General features: G+C 38.8%; 1 long non-coding RNA gene across 2 annotated transcripts; it reads left to right on the top strand.

Annotated features, from left to right (window-relative positions):
- The first annotated feature begins 957 nt into the window (after positions 1-957).
- On the top strand, positions 958-2,645 carry LOC141695047 (uncharacterized). 2 transcript variants are annotated; one of them, XR_012564257.1, is made up of 4 exons: positions 958-1,088; positions 1,238-1,277; positions 1,666-1,743; positions 2,105-2,645. It is a non-coding gene; the product is annotated as an uncharacterized LOC141695047 (long non-coding RNA). The 2 variants fall into 2 exon arrangements; XR_012564256.1 differs by lacking the exon at positions 1,666-1,743.
- Positions 2,646-7,583: the final 4,938 nt, after the last annotated feature.

The raw sequence follows: 7,583 nt of genomic DNA, 5'->3' as shown, positions 1-7,583 counted from the left end.
ATTATATATTGTAATTTTTATTTATAATTATGAATACAATGTCAATACGACTTAAAGATGCACAAAAAATCCGGGCCCGAAAATCTGGTCCGGCCCGATCTGGTCAAAACCCGGTCAAGCCCGGCCCGGTCCCGACCCGGGCTTCGGACCTCGACGGGCCCTATATTTTTAGGCAGAGCCCAGGCCGGTTAAAAGCCCGGGTTTCGGCCCGGCCCGGCCCGGTTAAAAACCCGAAAAAATCCTGTTATAATCTAATTATTTTAATATATTTTCTTATATATTTATAAATTCACATGTACTATAAATATAAATAATAATTTAAACACATATATATACATATTTTTGAATAATAATATTATTTATATACTTCGTTGCATAAATAATGAAAGAAGATATAATAAGTACACTATATATATTTGGATATCATTGTTATCATAACAATGATAAAACGTATTATTTTATAAACATGTTTATTTTTTGCCGAACTAAAATTTTTCAATGAAGTAATTTTTCATAAAATATTCCAAGTAAACTAATACATTTTTACGATGATCTAATTGCTAACATATGTATTCTTCGGAATCTCTAATAATACTCGATTCGATTTGAATTAGAAAAAAGCCCCCGGCCCGATCCGATCCGGCCCGAAAAAAGCCCGGTTAGGCCCGCCTCAAGGGCACAAACGGCATCTGACATTTTTGAAAAGCCCGGCCCGGCCGGGCCCGGTCAAAGTCAAAGCCCGAAAAGTCCGGTCCCATCAAAACTCGAGATTTTTAAGGCCCGGTCAAAACCCGGCCCGGTGGACCTTTTGTGCATCTATAACGACTTAACAAATGTTACCTGTAAATTTACATATAGTAAAACATTTGTTAGGCCAAAATGTTCCTCCTTCCCGCCACCGAGGGGAAAAAAGGCCCGCTCAAATTTTTTGAGAGAAAATTTATCCCGCACAAGACGTGGGATTGAACCTTTTGTTGAAAAATTTTACATAACCATCTTATCCCTATCCCTAATTTTATTCACTATTTTTCTTCCTCAGATGCGCCGTGATACACCAGTTCAGTGAAAAGCTCTCCGTATTACAGATGGTACGATCCTTAAATCTACAAGTCATCGTGTCTTGGAAATCATGTATTTCTATCTTAATTTCTCATGTACTTCTATCTTAATTTCTTTGAATCCAATTATTCTATTATATCTCTTAATTTTCTAACATGAATATTTTTTTGTTCGACAGGAATTTGGTTAAGTAGGCATATTGTTCAAATACCATGTCGGTAAGCACATAATTTTAGTGTGTTGTTTTGCTTCTCGATCTTTAATGAATTGTGTATCATGATTTTATCTTTTTTAACTAGCAATTCTTTGTCAAATCTAATTTTTGATAATCATATCAAACTTGCTTAAATTCAGGAACAAACAAGCTATGGTTGTACAAATTATGTAATTTAAAAAATTATGGTACTCGTCTAATTTGTTCTAATTCTCGAATTTATAAACCGGTTCCGAGCTAATTATGTATGTAATCTAAAATCGGATGGGTATAAGATGACAGCCTCTTTTTTTGACAAATTAGGTTCATGACTTTGATTTTTTATTCTCAAGTTCCTTTTAATCAATAATAGCTTAATATTAATTTTATCCTCTTTTATTTTATATATGTAGTAGTTGCACTTGAAAGTTGAAATCAATCCGCAACTATACCAAATCTGGAATCGTTGCTGCCTTTTCTAATAGTATAAGGTCCGGTGAGATACTGTTGCTTACATTATTTTACTTGAGTTATCAATTCTAGCTAATGGATATTCTAATGCAGTTCAGTTTTGCAAATTGACTTCTCTATATAAGTTTTTCGACAAGAGATTTTATGCACATACATTAGTTATTTTTGTCTGTGGATGAATTATATGTCAAAAGTATATACACAGAGTATCATTTATATTTAAAATTCAATTTATTAGTACAACTTATAGATAGAGATGGGAACATGTACTACATAATATAGAATTGATGTTGTGTTCTGTAGTCTATTCTAAATTTTTCAACTCATGGTCTGTTTTGGGTTTTCATTCTATGCTTTTATTTTTTGATTATTTCATTTCAGGAAAACCGCATTAGCAGAGAAATAAATGTACGCAATCGTGAGACTAAACTGAGGTCATTAATGGCGAAGTGAAGTATCCATGAAGAGATATGAAAGAAGAATAATATTTTTGTGAAAACAATCTGCGATTAATACAAATAATCAAACAAGTGTGTGCGTGAGTAACCGAAATCAAACGGAGGAAGAAAAGATATAAACAGAAGAGAGATCCTCGAGTCCAGTTGAAACTGTCTCCTTAAAGCTATTTCGCCTCTCACCGTATGTGCGAGTCGATAGCCTCCCAGGATAAAACGAGGTAGCGGCGGCGTTACGGATAACGAGCACCTTCAGCGAGCTTGAACGGGCACGAAACTATCACCGAGAGAGAGAGATTTGTGTTTAGAGACGAATATATTTTGGGTGTGTCTAACCCTAACGCCTTAGAGGTGTTTATATAGGTGTTGATAGACTTGTGCGCTACTCTTTTCCATAATTAAATATCATTAATTATGGAATCGGTGTAATACTTGCAAGCTACTCTATTCCATAAATAATCTGAAACAGAATCAGATTGAATATATCAAGACATACACCATATCAATTAATCTGAAACAAAATCAAATTAATTTATGCCATAATATTTGAGCCAAATTCTAATGGAAAATAATAATTTCCATTATTAAGAGAATATCATCATATCTCACACATCTTTTAGTCATAATGCTCAAAAATATGACTTACCAATATGGGACTTATACCCATATTTTCCAACAATCCCCCACATGGGTGTGATTGATAATCTTAGTAGCACACACCAGACAGACAGACAGACACGGAGTTTGACTTGGTGATAGTTTCTTCAATCAGATATAGCATATGATAGGTAGAGAATGCTCCTTGAACCTTCGCTCGAGTAAGCATACCGACTTTACTGGTAGACAGTAGACGTGCTTGTCCTTGAACTGTTCGACCGTTTATGTAAACGATGATATACTTATCACTATATCGTTTCTGACTCGTTCAGCTCTCATGAGTATGTCCATTTTGGCCATGGAACATCGTCCTGGTTCTGCAGAAGTTTCTAAAGAATTGTGCCTCGCAATTCTCCTTTGAAGCGGCCCCACTTCTCTCCCACATAGGTGATCTTTATCTTATAGAGTAACCCGCGTTTACTCAACTGAATTCCATGCGTTCACTCCTGAGCTCCACGTATTCATCAAAGATCATTAAAGGCTCAAAGCTTAACCTCGTACCTTACGGGTCTCACTGTTTCCTCATCATAGGAACAGGCCAGGGGTTACCCCCACAGTGATTTGGTCATCATGATTTAGTTGTCCCATTGAACCAAGTTCTTGGGATATCCAGTGAGCAATGGTTGGGTGTCCACCATGATGCCGTTAAGCAATAGGCTTAAGGCCCATCCCTCTCGATGATTTCTCAACCACTTCTCTTGATAACCCTTTGGTTAGTGGATCCGCGATATTATCCTTTGACGGTATATAGTCAATAGTGATAATTCCGGTTGAGATCAATTGTCTAATGGAACTGTGTCGTCGTCGTATATGACGAGACTTTCCATTATACATCGTGCTCTGTGCTCTGCCAATAGCGGATTGACTATCACAGTGAATCCCTATTGCAGTTACAGGCTTTGGCCATCTTGGAATATCCTCCAGAAACTGACGTAGATATTCAGCCTCTTCGGCGCATTTATCTAGTGCCACAAACTCAGCTTCCATCGTGGAATGAGTTATCACCGTTTGTTTTGAGGATTTCCATGATATTGCCGCTCCAGCTAATGTAAACACATAGCCACTCGTAGACTTAAGTGCTTTCTTGCTAGATATCCAATTTGCGTCAGTATATCCTTCTAATACTGCTGGGTATCTGCCATAGTGCAGTCCATAGTCTCGAGTTCCCCTCAAGTACCTTAGTACCCTTATAATCGCTTTCCAGTGATCAGCTCCCGGATTACTCGTAAACCTACTCAACTTGCTAATTGAGTATGCAATGTCTGGTCTTGTACAACTCATGAGGTACATCAGACTACCAATTATCCTCGAGTATTCCAATTGGGAAACAGCTACACCTTTGTTCTTGGATAGGTGCAAAATCATATCTACAGGTGTCCTAGCTTTATCAAAGTCATCCTTAAGAAACTTCTCAAGGATCTTGTCAACATAATGTGGTTGACTTAATGCGAGACCCTCTGATGTTCTAGAAATTTGAATTCCCAGAATTACATTTGCTAGTCCCATATCTTTCATGTCGAACCTTGATTTCAACATGTCCTTTGTAGATTTGATAACTTTATCATTGCTTCCAGCAATAAGTAGATCATCTACATATAGTGTCATCATGACATAGCCATTGTCATTCTCCTTGACATAGCTGTTCTCGTTATCCTTGTAATAGGCACAGCTATCACATTCATTGATTTTGAAACCATTGGCCAGCACGACCTCATCAAATTTTTCATGCCATTTCATAGGCGCTTGTTTCAAACCATACAATGATTTCACCAATCTACACACTTTCCTTTCTTGTCCTGGGACAACAAACCCTTCAGGTTGTTCCATATAGATTTCTTCATCTATGTCTCCATTTAGGAAAGTTGTTTTCACATCCATTTGATGTACAGTTAGATTACGCATTGCAGCAATAGCAAACATCATCCTTATGGACGTTATTCTCGTTACAGGAGAATATTTATCAAAGTAATCAAGGCCTTTTTGTTGCTTGTATCCTTTAATTACAAGTCTGGCCTTATACTTATCAATAGTGCCATCAGTTTTCAACTTCTTCTTGAAAACCCACTTGCTACCTAATGGTTTGCAACCAGTTGGCAAGTCCACTAATTCCCAAGTATGATTTTGCATAATTGAATCAACTTCATTCTTGATGGCCTCTTTCCACATAGGTCCATCAGGTGAGGTAACCGCCTCCTTATAAGTTTTTGGGTCACCTTCTTCGAGCAAATAGGTCATAAAATCAGACCCATAGGATTTCTCCGTTCATTGTCTTTTGCTCCTTCTCACTACCCCCACATTTTCGTCTTCACTTTCATCACTCTCATTATCGTCATCTACAGACTCATGAGATCGTTTAGACGTCGTAGGTTGTTGGTTTCCTGGATTACAGGGAAACATCGTCTCAAAAAATGAGGCATTTCTTGATTCCATAATGGTATTCTTTTGAATATCAGGAATCTTGGATTCATGAACAAGAAACCGATATGCAGTGCTGTGTGGAGGATATCCGATGAAGACACAATTCACAGTCTTAGGACCTATCTTCACCTTCTTCGGTGTAGGGATCAGTACCTTTGCAAGGCACCCCCACACTTTCAGGTGTTGGTAACTTGGTTTCTTTTTCTTCCACATTTCATAAGGACTTACATCCTTATTCTTGCGCATCGTAATATTTAAAATATTATTTGCGCTTAAGATGACTTCTCCCCACATCGATTGTGGGAGCCCAAAGCTTAACAACATCGCATTCATCATCTCTTTCAGAGTGCGATTCTTCCTTTCAGCCACACCATTTGACTGAGGGGAGTATGGTGCAGTGACCTCATGGATTATACCATGTTGTGAACAGAATTCCCCAAACGGTTCAACATATTCACCTCCACGATCACTTCGTATCGTTTTGATTTTCTCAGTTTGTTGTGTCCCAACTTCTTCCTTATAGATTTTAAATTTATCTATAGCTTCGTCTTTGCTTTTCAACAAATATACATAGCAGTATTTTGTACAATCATCAATGAATGTAATAAAATACTTGTTTCCTCCTCTTGTTGGAGCGAATTTTAAATCACATATGTCGCTATGTATTAGGTCTAGCACTTTGGTGTTCCTTTCCACACGTTTAAATGATGATCTCGTTAATTTTGCCTCAACACAAGTCTCACACTTATGTTTTGGATCGATAGTAAGTTTAGGTATGTATTCTTTTGCACTTAAACGTCGTAAAGTGTCATAATTTACATGTCCTAATCTAGCATGCCATAAATTAGGAGACTCAAGCAAGTAAGCAGAAGAATTCTTCATTTCATTATCGTCCTTAACGGACATTACATTGAGCTTAAAAAGCCCATCAGTTAAATAACCCTTGCCTACAAACATACCACTCTTAGACAAAATAACTTTATCTGACTCTATTACAATGCGAAAGCCATGCTTATTCAACAGAGAACCAGACACAAGGTTCTTGCGAATATCAGGCACATAAAGTACATTCTTCAAAGTCAGATTCTTCCCAGAGGTCATCTTCAGGATCACCGTGCCTTCACCCTCAATGGTAGAAGTTGCTGAATTCCCCATGTAGAGTTTCTCACCAGCATCGGAAGCTTTGAGGCTAGAGAAAACCGCCTTGTCTGAGCAAACATGCCTAGTAGCACCAGTATCAATCCACCATTCACGTGGATTAGAACCGACCAGGTTCACTTCAGAGACCGTAGCACAGAGGTCTATGTCACCCATCTCCTTGGAGATATTCTCTACCATGTTTGCTTCTTTCTTCTTGTTGGGCTTCTTGGGCTTCTTGCAGTCAGAAGACCTATGACCAACTTTATCACAGTTGTAGCACTTCCCTTGAAATTTCGACTTCGAAATCCCTCCCTTGGGTGCCAGCTTTGCCCCTTTACCAGAATTAGCCTTCTTGGGCTTGGAGCTTTGAGCATGCTCCACCATGTTTGCCTTCTCAGTGGCAACGTTAACTTTCTTCTCGGACCCTCTGTTGTCTTCTTCAATACGAAGTCTAACAATAAGATCCTCCATAGACATCTCCTTTCGCTTGTGCTTAAGGTAGTTCTTGAAATCTTTCCATCCAGGTGGAAGCTTTTCAATAACAGCAGCAACTTGAAAAGACTCACTTATGACCATTCCCTCAGCATGAATGTCATGAATGATCACCTGCAGTTCCTGCACCTGACTGACCACAGTCTTAGAGTCTGTCATCTTATAATCAAGAAAGCGGCCAACAATCAACTTCTTTGCCCCAGCGTCCTCGGTTTTATACTTATGGTCAAGTGACTCCCATAAGACCTTAGCTGTTGGCTTTGCGCTGTATACGTTATACAACGAGTCAGACAAACAATTTAACACATAGTTCCAAGCATCAGCAGCATACACAGTCTGGATGTTACTCTCAGCAGTGAGCAACGGTGGTTCTTCCTTAAGGAAGCGATCCATATGCAACGTGGTCAGATAAAAGTGCATCTTTTGTTGCCAATGTTTGAAGTTCGTTCCGTTGAACTTCTCAGGTTTTTCAGCATGTGCAGCAGGCACAGTTGGCATAACAGGTGCAGCAGGCACCACGGGTGGAACAGATGGTATGTGCGTCTGTACTACAGGTGTATGCACACCAGTAGGCACCGCAGGTATGATCGGAGGAGTGAATCCTGCCGATATCTGTCCAAGAGGAACACTAAACTGTCCAATGACAGTGTGTCCCACAGGCACATGTCCCAAAGGCACATGTCCAACAGGCGTTTGAC

The sequence above is a fragment of the Apium graveolens genome, chromosome 11, assembly GCF_009905375.1.
Source record: "Apium graveolens cultivar Ventura chromosome 11, ASM990537v1, whole genome shotgun sequence".
In the NCBI taxonomy this organism is placed as follows: Eukaryota; Viridiplantae; Streptophyta; class Magnoliopsida; order Apiales; family Apiaceae; genus Apium; species Apium graveolens.
This window is presented reverse-complemented; position numbering and strand designations above follow the sequence as displayed.